Source organism: Antechinus flavipes, chromosome 3 (assembly GCF_016432865.1).
Source record: "Antechinus flavipes isolate AdamAnt ecotype Samford, QLD, Australia chromosome 3, AdamAnt_v2, whole genome shotgun sequence".
Taxonomy (NCBI): domain Eukaryota; kingdom Metazoa; phylum Chordata; class Mammalia; order Dasyuromorphia; family Dasyuridae; genus Antechinus; species Antechinus flavipes.
Window position 1 is genome coordinate 608,849,028 of NC_067400.1, and position 13,444 is coordinate 608,862,471.

At 39.7% G+C, this 13,444-nt stretch overlaps 1 protein-coding gene across 3 annotated transcripts in view; it reads right to left on the reverse strand.

Moving 5' to 3' along the window:
- Window positions 1-13,444, reverse strand: part of PRKCZ (protein kinase C zeta) — a 225,748-nt gene that overhangs the window by 162,188 nt on the left and 50,116 nt on the right. The window lies entirely within an intron of this gene.

The window sequence follows — 13,444 nt, forward strand, 5'->3', positions numbered from 1 at the left end:
GGTTCTTTCCATCCCAAATCTATTGGAATTGTCTTGAATTACCTCAGTGTTGAAAAGCCAAATCTATCAGAACTGATCATTGTATAATCTTGTTGCTATGTACAATGTTCTCTTGGTTCTTCTCACTTCACTTTGCATCAGTTCATGTAAGTCTCTCCAAGGCCTCTCTAAAATCAACCTCCTCATCATTTCTTACAAAACAATAATATTTCATAACATTCATCTACTATAACTTATTCAGCCATTTTCCAATGGATGGGCATCTACTCAGTTTCTAGTTTCTAGCCACTACAAAAAGGGCTGCCACAAACATTTTTGCACATGTGCATCCCTTTCCCTCCATTAAGATCTCTTTGGGATCTAAGCCCAGTAGAAGCACTGCTGGGTCAAAGGGTATGCAGTTTGATAGCCCTTTGGGCCTATTTCCAAACTGCTCTCCAGAATGGTTGGATGGAACTGGATCTTTTCTTCATTAGTCTCTCAAACAGATGAATCCTTTGGAAGAACATTCAGCAGCCAGCCTAAGCAAACCCATTCTCACCCACCCACTTCATGATCTCTAGTAAGAGAGAAACTCCTAAAGGAAGCCATTCTGGTTTTTAGACAGCTCCCATAGAATCCTTATGATCTCAAAGACATCTGGGTGGGGAAGGGAAGGGGGGAAAAGAAGAGGGGAAAGTGTATAGAGCACTGATCTGCAATCAGGAAGATCTACTGGGTGAGACTGGGCAAGTCACTTAATTTCTATCTGCCCCTGTTTCCTCACACACATAATGAAGATAAAAATAACAAGTGCTTCTGAGGTTGCTGGAAGGACAAAATGAGATTACATATTTAAAGCACATATATACATAAATACATACTCTATATATATATGACAACAGTGATATGATGCAATATGTGTGTTTGTACATATATATATACATACACAATATATATATAAAATGACAACAGTGATATGATGCACATTTGTTAAATGCCAGATATATGGGCACCTAAATGGTTCAGGGAATAGAACTGGTCCTGGACATGGGAAGACCTAAGTTCAAATCCAGCCTTAGATACTTACTAAGTATATGACCCTGACCAAGTCGTTTCATTTGTTTGCCTAGAGAAGAAAATAGCAAACCACTCCAGTATCTTTGACAAAAACAAAAAAGCAAACCCATGGACAGCATTGTGTATTACTATCCATGTAGTCATACACAGTAGGACATGACTGAACAATAAATGTGGCAGGCTAAGTACTGGGAGTAAAAAAAGACAAATGCAGATGAAGTGGTTCCTTCTAAATGGGTCTCTTTGCAGCTTCCACCTACTGCTTCTAGCTCTCCTCTGAGTTCAAGAAGAATAAATGTAATTTTTTTCCTCATGCTTTCCTTTCAATGTTTCCCCCACCTTATCTCACCTCAATCTTCTCTTCTCTAGCCTGAATATCCCCAGTTTTTTTTTCAACTGTTACTCTTACAGAACGGTCTTGAGACCCTTCCCAATCCTGGAGGCCCTAGCTGGACTCCCTCTGATTTAGTAATGTTTTTCTGAAAATACAGTCAAGATACGGCCTGACCAAAATCAGCTCCTTCAAAGGCCAAATTACATCATTCAATGGCCTTCATTTGAAGGATCACTTAAGAGGGCCTTCACAACTACATTCATTATTTTTCGTTTCATCCCATTCAGGCTAAAACCCTGAAGTATACTACCACAAAAGGAATAACAAGACCCATGGGAAAGATATTCAAAATAGACTATCAATTTTTTTTTTACACTCATCTTACCGAGAAAAATCAGATGGTGTGAAAGGTGGTTTTTCCTCCCAAAACCAAATTATAATGATGACATTTTGGCACGGGGACTGACTTTTACAAAATTTTCTCCACCCTTACTGGAGGAACAAAGAAATTGAACAGCATCTTGAAACCCAGAACTGGCAGCATGGAGGAGAATACTCGACTTTGGAAGCAGGAAGACTGGAGTTTTAAATCTATTTCCAAATCTCTTTCCAATGCTATCTAGTTATCTGAGGCAAGCTTCAAATGCAGATTTTTTTTTTTTTTTGGTGAAGCAATTGGGGTTAAGTGATTTGCCCAGGGTCACACAGCTAGGAAGCATTAAGTGTCTGAGGCCAGATTTGAACTCAGGTCCTCCTGACTTCAGAACTGGTGCTCTATTCACTGTGCCACCTAGCTGCCCCTCAAAAGGAGATTTTCCATAGTCCAAAACCACCATTCTATCCACTAAGCCACTCAGCTCTAATAAAGGCAAATAAATGAATGCTTATTGCAATTGAATTAAAATACTGAAATGCAAGCTGAAATTGGCTGACTCATTCAAAGCCCCTGTGGGTAAATAAGAGGGAGAATATAGACCTTTTTGTCTTCCTACACAGTCTTGATTTCTTCTGCTCACATCCCTTTAGGGGAAAAGATTTGATACAGAAAAAAAAGTGGTGAACTTGACATTGGCAGGCCTGAGTTTGAGTCTTGGCTCCATGTATCCCCTTTGCCTCTCTGGGCCTCAATTTCCCTATCTCTAACATAAGGGGGTCTTCTCTTAGGATGTCAGAAACTCCTTCTGGTCCTAACATTCTGTGAGCTAACTGAACAGATGCAGAGAGAAGGAAATACAACCAGGACAGAAATGAAACTGACCCCAAAGCACTTATAATGAATGTCCACGTTGGTCCCAGAGGAAGATGAAAAAAAATTTTAATAGAAGTGGGGGGCTAGGAATATGGCTAGTTTATTGCTTAATATGGCTGATCTGTTTTTCCCCCTTCTTTTTAAAATCCTTTATTGAAAGGAAATACTTGTAAGAGAGGGATATTTTTAAAGATAACAGCAATCTAAAACCAAAAGATATCCATTAAAATTTAATAGAAAATTTAAAAGAAAATTGCACCACCTTCTTTTATTGGGGGGGAAAGGGAAGAAAAGTTGCCTATGTTGCCAGATGTGATCGGTCTTGGCTGGTTTTATATCAACTTGTTCTATATCGAGATCTTTGTTAGAAAGGAAGGCTTGCCAATTGGGAGAGGAGTTATATATTGGGAAAAAATGATATAAAACAACTGCCATTAATAAAACTTCAAAATAAAAACAAAAAATAAAATAAAATAAAAATTAATTGACAGAGACAGAGACTTAAGAGTGTCTTAAGTAGAGAAAAGGTCCAGGGAAAGGAAGATACCTAGCATGTGACCACTAGCAAGAAGGCGCTCAAGTTTGTCCTTCAAAGTTTGTAAAGAATCTGCCTTACATAACCAACCTTATTATTCTGAGTCTATAATAGGGCACACCACTCTGACAGCAGTGTAGGAAAGAGAATTTAAAAACAAGAAGAAAAAAATAAAACCTTTGGTGTCGCAATCCTGGTGCCTGTTACTACTGCAGATATAAGCTACTGGTCCTCCATTTGGCAAGTCTGCTTGTTCAACCTGGGATGTCCCACAAAGAGTAAAAGGATGGATATTTTGGAGGAGAAAAGGGGAAATAGAGGCTCTCTCTCTAGTTTTCAGCTACACAAAGTGTGCAAAGTCGCTCCACAAACGTTAAATGGTGACTCTTCTACAATCAATGGGTTTAGCAAGTTGTCCGATGGCACTGAAGGCTTAAGTGACTTATCAATTTTCACAGAACCAGTATAACCTCAAGGCAGATTTGGACCCAGTTATCTGCTGCCCCCTCTTCTCCACCACATCCAGTGCTACTATTCACGACAACACTGTAAGAAATCTGCTTATTTCTCCTCTCCTCTCTACTGATCGGGGGGAAGAAATAGAGAGGTATCTCAAGCAGATGTAAAGGAAAAGGAAAAGATGCTATCCTTGACGACAGGAGGAAAGTCTGTTTCCCAGTCTCACGCGCGACTCTGCTGGGACAGGGAAGCTTCCATGGAAAACAGGGTCACATAATCACATATTTCTCCTGTCTGGGGAATTCTAAATTAAAGGGTTGGTGCTATTGAGACATCCCCTGTACCAGGACTTAATGGCACTATTGAAATCAAGGCAGTACAGTCTGAAAGAGGCACGAGCTAGAGACGAAAACAAAGGGATCTTTAGTTTCAGCGCGACAGCCACAGATTTAGAAAAGTATCAGAAAGCCAAGCATTCAGAAGCCTGCTTCTTCAGGATCTAGTCATAAGGTTTAAAGGGTTCTCGGACACCCTCAACCAACCCATCCCTGATACAACAGTTACCCCTTTACTGGATGAAAAGCTATAATGGGGAAAGAAGTTGATGCAAAACAAAATATGGGGGTGGAAAGAGAGAGAATTAAAAACAAACAAAAAAAGTCATCCCATCATAAGACTGCTTACAACTGGTCAACCAGCTCCTATTAGGAAATGTCCAGGGATGGCTACCTCTCCCCAGTCTGATTAATCTTCCTCCAAATAGCTGCTCAATCAATACTCTACATGTCACTCCCCTCTTCAAGAAGTTTTAATTCTGTCCTGTTATTTTTAGTAATTAGGCACTTAACATCCTGGGCAGTGCCTTGTAAATAGGAGTCTGGCGCATAGTAGGAGCTTAATAAATGCATGACGATTGACTGATTCCCACTCTCGTTCCAGCCCCAGCTTTGTGCAGGCTCATTGAACTTCCCTTTTGTGTCCTAAGCCAGCTGGCCTGCTTGCATTCTATCTCCTGCCTCCACAATATGCACAGTTTCCCATCTCAGGAATGCATTCTCTCTCACCTTCCTGTCTTAAAATCCCTAACTCCCTTCGGCACTCAGATCAAACTCACTACCTAACTTAGGTCTTCCCGGACATCCCCCAAGATCTTTGTCAAACTTCACCACTTCCCAATTACTTCCTTTTGAGGTAACCGGGGTTAAGTGACTTGCCCAGGGCCACTCAGCTAGTAAGTGTCCAAGATTGGATTTGAAGTCAGGTCCTCCCGACTTCCAGGGCCAGTGCTCTATCCACCGAGACTGCTTTCCATTTACTTAACTGTGTATGTTTTTCCCCACTCCCCACACGAGAAGAATACAATCACCTCAAAGGCAGTATTTTCCTTTTTGTAGTTGCTTTTGCCTTTGTATCATCAGTGTCTAACACAGGACAGGTTTCTGACACACAGCTGGTACAAAATAAATGCTTTGATGAATAAATCCATTAGTATAAATCCCCTCCAACAAATTCCCGTAATTTGATCCCCATATTTACCCAGTGGAGATAAAGAATGTGTCAGATATCTTTCTGATGAGAAAAGCCTTTCAAATCATTGTAGACAGTTAACCTGGTCCTCTCCTAAGCTTCCTTTTCCCCAATCTAAACATCTTCAGATCTTTTTATCCAGCAGAGAATCAGGCATTTATAAAGTACCCCATTTTCTGCCAGGCCTGGTCCTTAAATGGCCCACCCACCAGCCCCCTCAGCATCTCAGTGGCTCCCCTGCATCTCTTCCATCTCTCTTCTCTGCTGACCTCATGCACCCCTCGATCCAAAACCTCAGCAGCTTTCTGACTCTTGCTGCCATTAAATCAACTTCATGGTACTGAAATCCTAGGCAAGGATATGCAATATATTCTTTTCAACACAGACCACAGGAGGAAAAAAAAAATTTCAAATGAATGGATTGATAGATATTAGATTTGGCGATGAAAAAAGTGAACTAAATAGAGAATTAGCAGGGAGTTGCTTGATAGTCAATTACTTTCTAAGTCCAATAGGTTTTTTTTCTCCAATGATGGCTTCATTTAAAAAGGTGTTTAGATCATAAATTTTAACCAGACTAATTTAATTTTCAAAAAAACTAAATTAAATCACATGCTTGATCCTGGAAAATTATTTTACTTTAGTGCCCCATAAATCACTTTCTCTCTGTAGGAACTAGTTATTATTTACCAAAATGATGAAACATACACTAGCTCCCAAATACATTGCACTTTAAGGCTTACAAAGTACTCTTCCCACTGCTGGTGCTGAAAATACTGTCTATCCCCATTTTACAAATGGGGGAACCAAAGGCACAAGGCAGAAAAGTGACAGCTAATAAGGCAGCTAACAGGAGCAGGGACTTGAGACTTTTTTGAATTTAACAATCACTGTTTCATTTTCCACATGCCCATGCTAATTCTCAACAGTTTCCAATCCATTTGGAAGAAGATATGGGGATTTTAATAGACTACAAGTTGAACAGGAATCAACACTATGATAAGGAGGCCAGGAGAACTAATGTAATCTTTTTATTAAAAGAATACTTCCACTGTGCCTTGCCCTGGGTTGAGTGCTGGGTTAAATTCTATCCATCAATAAGTTGAAAAACACCCAAATGAAAGGAAGGAAGAGAGGGATGAAAACCTGCCATGTCAATCATTCGGCACTTGTTAAACACCTTCTAAGTAAATTGGGAATAGCCGTCCCTACCCCCCAAGTTTTACCAGGAAAATAATGTGCGCCTATAAGCACACCCATACACAACAAATACAGAATTATCTCAAAAGTCTTAGGACAGTTTGAAACTATGAAATCTTAAAATCTCATCAAGACTTTTGGGACATGTTTTAAAGAGAACAAGGCAGATGGAGGAGGGCATTAGCAGATAGAGGAGTCAAGAAAAGCTTCATTCAATACTTGAGCTATGTTTTGTAAAAAGAGAGGGATGTACAACCTGCCATTGAGGAGGGAGTCTATTCCACGCATTGGATACAGCCAATACAAAGGCATGGAGGTGGAAGATAGAGTGTCAAATATGACAAACAAAAACAAGAAGGGCTGAACAAGGTTACGAAGCAGAAGTGAGATAGACAGACAGGTAGATAGATGGATAGACAGACAGACAGACAAAGAGATAGGCAGGTAGATCAAGATAGACACACATAGATATCTATACATATAGATATAGATAGAAAGATACACAGAAAGATAAATACACAGATACATATAAAATCACTGACAAGATGGTCTATTTTATGCTGTTGTACTGGTGAGTCCTGTCTTTACTAAGCAAAACTAGATGAACAGACCTACAGTTAAAAAGGAAAAATAATTTTAAATTGATAAAAATTTAGACAATAATTTTGTTGTATACTTTGAGGGAATAACAAATCGTACCTGATAGATTGCCGTTTCAACTGCAATCATCTTTTTTATTCAACTATATTTGAGAATGCTTGTTTTGTTTCATGAATTGAAAATAAAATAATTTTTTTTTAAAGGAAGAAAATCACTCTATTATTTGTGTGGAGGATAGATTAAAGGGAAGAAAGACATGGGGCAAGGATACCAATTAGGAAGCATAAGAGATACTATTAGAGGCAGAAATGGCATGAGGATCCACTACCTGAACTAGGGTTATTTAGCCTATTAAACCTAGATGGACATGAGAGCTGAATGGAAATATCTGAAGTGTTATTATATAGAAGAGATCAATCTTGTTATACTTGGCTACTATGGGGAGAATTAGGAGCAATAGGTAGAAATTGTAAACAGAGAAATTGAGACTGAATGTCAGGGATCATTCTAGGCCCTGGATTACTTTAATATTTGCAGCCACTATTTATATAAAGGGACAAATGACAAGCTGACCAAATTTGAAGATGACCCAAAACTAGTAAGGATAGTTAACAGGCTGGATGACAGGTTCCACAAAGGTCTCAACAGGTTAAAATTCTGGGCTCAAATTTAATAAGGTAGAACTCAGAAGGGACAAATGTCTTACCCTTGAGTTAAAAAAAAAAAAAGTTTTACAAGTAAAAGATTGGGGGGGGAAGGGGGGAGGGAGGAAGGCAGGGCACAGACAGACAGTAGTTGGTCTAAAAAAGACTGGGGGGGTGGGGGGGGGAGAAGAGGGGAGGTTGTGAGCTTCAATTTCAAAATAAGTCAAGAGTGTGATAGAGCAATTCAAAAAACTGATGGTTCAAATAGGAGTCCAAGACTGGGAAACGGGCAATTCTACCATTCCTCTTTGGCCTTCATCAAATTCTATCTCTAGAATATTGTTCAGTTCTGCCCGCCTGCATTTTAGGCAGGACCCTGGACAGCAACCATTGAATTGTCTATTGGAAGAGGACCTAAATGATGATTTAATTCAACCAGTACATAAACAAATACCCTTTGGATCAGCAGTCTTTAATTTTAAGCCAGGATTCTTGAGGTAAATGGTAGCACCTCTGAACTCTCGCAGAATAATGTCTTAAAACACATAAAATAAAATATATAGGAATATAAAGTCAATAGTTGTGCAATGTAATTTCAAAATATTTTTTAAAGGATTCAACTTATCCAATTAAAATAAGAATTCCTGCTGTAGTTCCCAGCTTCTTAAACTGTGCTTTGAGACTCCATATGTGGGTCTCATAACTGAATGTGGAAGTTGTGAAATTATAATTTATCAGTTTGATTTGTATAACTATTTTACATATCTAAAGAAGCAGGATCATGTAAAAATTTCTCAGAAAAGCGGTCATGGGTGGAAAAGAGTGGAAAAAATGTAAGATACCCGGCTCTAGATCTACTAATAATTGACCATGTATAATTTGCTTGAAGCATTCATTCAGCGATTCACTATCAGCGGGAATAATCCCATTCTACTTTTGCATAGCTCTAATTGATAATGTTTTCACAACAATTCAGGGAGATGGGTGCTCTTATTCCCATTTTAAAGTTGAGGAAACTGAGGCAGCCAGAAGTCAAGTAATTTGTTCAATGTCACAAAGTTAAAAAGGCTGTATATGAACTCAGATCTCCCTATCTCAGGACTTTATATACTGCACCACATAAAGACAACTCAAGTTTATATAATGCTTTAATATTTGCAAACCATTATATATCGTCTTTCTTTAACTCTTCTTCCCCCTCTCCGCTCCCCCACCCAAACCATTATGGGGTAGGATCATGGATAATAACACAGAGGGGCATCTGGTCCAAACCTGCCACTTCATAGAAGAGGAAACAACAGACCATAGGCATTGGAGGTAAAATTTTAACTCAAATCCTTTAGTTGTGTGGCCCTGGACAAGTCACTTAACCCTGTTTGCTCCAGTTTCCTCAATTGCAAAATGGACTGACGAAAGAAATGACAAATCATTCTAGTATCTTTGCCAAGAAAATCCTACATGAGGTTACAAAGTCAGACATGACTGAATAACCTGACTCTAAAGCTTCTTTCCACTGACACCCTATTGTACATCTAATGCAAAGAAGAAGAAATTAAGACTCAGTTTGGTAAAGCAATTTGTCCAGGATCACGGTGCTGGTAGGTATCTGAGGTAGGATTTGAATCCTGGTCTTCCTGGCAAAGAAGGCAAGTTCCTTCCCATTCTCTGACTCTGTGAAAAATATGGTTTTCAAAGGGAAGAGGGAAAACTCAAAACGGAATATGTACTTCCCCAAATCAGAATCATGAGAACATGGAAGAAAAGGCTCTCCTCTGGTCTGCCCCAGAACTACAGCATAGGCACATATAATCTCTCTTTAAAAGCGTAGGAAATATTAAAGTCAACAGATTTTCTGCAGCCACCAAATGATTCTTGAGATCAAGAGAACCAAGTGGCCATTTACACATTCCCTCCATTTACAAAAACCTGGCAAGTTACCCGCTGTGTGCCTGGGGCTTAAAGACTACATGAAGGTCCCTCTGCAGCTTCCCAGGATTTAATATTTGCCCAACTGGGGATGTCTAGATGCTCAAGCTGTTGAACAGTGCCTTGGAGGAAGCAGGACAATCTCTGATATTCCTTCTACCCCAGCTTTGATGGGAAAAACTGTAAGATTCTGAGCAAAATAAATAAATGTCTGTGGGCCAAAGAAAGAGCCTGTCACCAACCCAAAGAAGACAAGGGTCCCCAAACACAAAACATATCTCATGGCACCCATACCTTTCTTTACAAATCCTCCTTCATTAGGTACCAATGTAAGAAGATCAAGACAACATTCTATTGGCAACAAACCAATCCAACAACTTAGTGGATCCACAAAGAAAAACCAGGAAGGAAAAGAAAATGAAAAACTGACTTATCTTTAATGCAAATACAAATGGTATTACTTATCCTGGAAGAATTTATACTCTTAGGGAGAGATAATAAATAAGTAAATGGAAGCCAGGGAAAAGAGATCTGGTCTAAGAATTCACAGGAATGGAATGGACCAAGTAGGCTATGCCCTGTCATGACTTTTCCAGAAGCAATGGTAGTGTTAATCCAATTACTTCCACAGGTGGAAGAGGAACATGAAGGACAGGGGTTCAAGGCAGAATATGACTGGGATGAAAAGGAGGCTGCAGAGCTAAGGGACAATTTGGGAGGTGACCCCCCCCCCCCCAGGATCACTTCCCCCTCAACATTTGAAATTGGATGATCTTTGGGGCTTTTTTACAAGAAGAAATGTTAATTGGGCAGCATGGTACAGCGGATGAAGCGCTGGATTTGAAGTCAACCCGATCTTGGAGCAAGTTTATTTAAATTTTTATTTAAATTTTCTTGGACTTCATCTATAAAATGGACTAGATAGCCATTAGAATGCCTTCATTTCCAGATGATCTCGAGATTTCATTTTAACTCTATAGAGAATTCCCAGCGTGGAAATGCTTTACACCAATGGGAAACTTGGATAGTTTCCTGTGGTCCTGAAAAATTAAATGTTCCATTCATAGTCACAAAGTTCATTCAACAATTCAATTCTCTGGTAAGTGTGCTGACCCATACCTGACATCCAGATTACCCAGGAAGCTGAGTGATCTCTTGAACTCAGGAGTTTTGAGACACAACAGGTTACGCTGATCTGATATCTGCACCAAGTTCAGTGTTATCATTGGGGAAAGGTGGGGACAGGGGGCAAAACTGTTCTACAGTCTTGGAATGGAGCAAGTCAAAGTTCATATATAGATCCATAGCGGCAACAAGCCTAGGAGTGTTCAGTCTGGGCAAAATAAAGAGATTATCTTTTAAAAAAACAGTAACAGTAATTTACTGAGCGGCTGCTGTGAGCTAAGCACTGTCCTAGGTACTGGGGATAATATATAGAAAAATGAGCTAAGTCCTGCTCTCAAGAAGCCTACATTCTCCCAGAATCCACGCTATCAGCCAGGATGTATCCGAGGTAGGACTGAACCAAGATCATCTTTCACGCCAAGGCCAGCCCTCTGTTCACTGTCCTGCTGCCTTTCTTTAGCCAGTAAGCAAAAGTGCTTATAGTCAGACACAGCCATTTACAGTCTCTTGGGTTTTTGGCCGGCTGGTAGTTCTCAGCTTACATGCTCATTTTTCTTTTCCGTCCCTATACTCTGTTCATTTTTACCTACACTTGCCAAGAAAACTAAGGACAAAAATCTATATTTTTGAAAAGACCCTAGTCTGAGTTTTTACTCATTGCAAATGAGTTGCCACTGAAATGCAAACTAAACCCTGCGACAACGTATCTTTACTTCTTCCTGCTGGGTTCTAGTCAATGATTTTGAAACTATCCATAAGCTAAGCACAGGTTGAGTGTTTCATAAATCCGGGATGAGAGGATGACCGTGTTTAAACCTTCAGGCTCGAGCTCATCTCTCAAAGTGATGTTGCCCAGACCCCCAAATTGCTGACCTGGCTTCCTAAAACCTCATGCATATTTACCAGGAAGATGAATGGGGATTATCTTCAAACCCAGACCAAGCCCTCAGCATTGATTTGCTAGCAAACCAAGGTATTATAAAGGAAGAGTTCTACCAACTGTAATGTGAGCTAGCTATTTCAGTGGCCAGCAAAAAGCCTAACTATCCATAACGGGTTCTCCCCACCGTGCCATGTTACGGGGCTTTTCATAAATGCTTGTGGAAGAAAAGGGACTGGACCTCATTCTTTATACAACTCTAGAAGGGATCTAGAGATCCCTTCCAGCCCTGGAACAGAAACTGGTTTCATTTCTCTGTGAGATATCTCCTTAGCTTTGGGAGCAAATGAAAATCAGTGCTGGGCTTTGGGTTGATTATATTCAGATGATTTGGGGAGAATTCTCACCAATGACCTTACTGACTTCTTCAAATGTACTCACAATCATCTAGACCGCATGAATTGGAGTTTCTACAATAGGATTTGAGGAAAATATCATGCACGCAAGTCTTAGGTTAGTTAAATCAGAACCACGGCATCCTAGATCACCTAAGTATTTAAGTGATTTGGCCTGTACCAACAACCAACCAATCAAGCAACAAGTATTTATGATAGGCTTACTTTGGAATAGGTGCTAAAAACTAAAAACAAACAAACAAAAACAAACCTGCACAGTCCCTGGCTTCAAGAAGCTTACTTTCTGCTGGCTTCTACTGCTTACCTTTATTCCAATGATGTTCAGAACTCAAAAGCCCAGAAAGAGGAAAAGATCTACCCCTTTTATTCCTCATGTAGCCCAGCACAGGACTGGGCACATAATTGACACTCAAGAAATAAAGACATGGAATTCAATTATTGGGATCCAAGCAAACCCATCCTGGAAATTCTTAATTTAGCTATAAAGCATCTGTCACGCCACGCTCTGAATCTCACTGATCTGTAAAGATCTACTGAATTTGAGCTTCATACCCAAGAAAAATGCAAATTTTCAATAAAGGGAACGAGCCATTTGCCTTAAATTAATTCAAACTCGGCAGGAAAAGGAAAGGGGGCAAAAAACTTTTTGACCTCTAAGTCCCCACTGGGAGAGTTGGAAATTTCCAACATGTTCACCATTATCCTTATTCAATTCAATCGAATAAGCATTTATTAAGATCTTACTCCCATTATAACGATGATAACAAGAGCTAACACTTAAATGGAAACTATGATGTGCTAGACACCCTGCTAAGCGCTTTATAATTATTATTTCATTTGCCCCGACCACAACTCTGCAAAGGTCATAGACTAATCCCGGTTCTATTACGTGCTCCCAAGGCAGATTGTTCTACTTAAGAGCAGAGCCGAGGAATGATAGAGATATAACCCTTTCTGATTTAGACAACTCTTACCTGATCCTCACGACAACTGTCAGGGAGGTGCTATTATCATCCCCGTGTTATAGTTGAGAAAACTGAGGCAAACAGGTATGAAGCGACTGTCCCTGTGTCACACAACTGAGAAGTGTTTGAGGTCGGATTTGAACTATGTCCTCCTAATACCAGCCTGAATGCCCTACCCACTGTACCACCCAATTACCTTCTGTAGGCCAGGGACTGAGGGGACAGACAAAAAAATGACAATTCCTATAATCAAGGAGCTTATATTCTAACACAAAGTTTTCTCTTGGCGTGGGAGATGGAAAACAATTAAATACAAGCTATTAAACATAAAATTAAACGAGAATTAATCTACTGGTTCTTCCCCTTAGAATCCTGGCAAATTTAGAAACAACCTTACAGAATATCCCAAATATTCCATGATGAAAATAATGATAGCTGAAATATACAATCACAAACAAAATGCTTTAAAATTTAAAACCTGTTTTATGGACATTATCTCACTAGAGTCATACAACCATCCTAGGT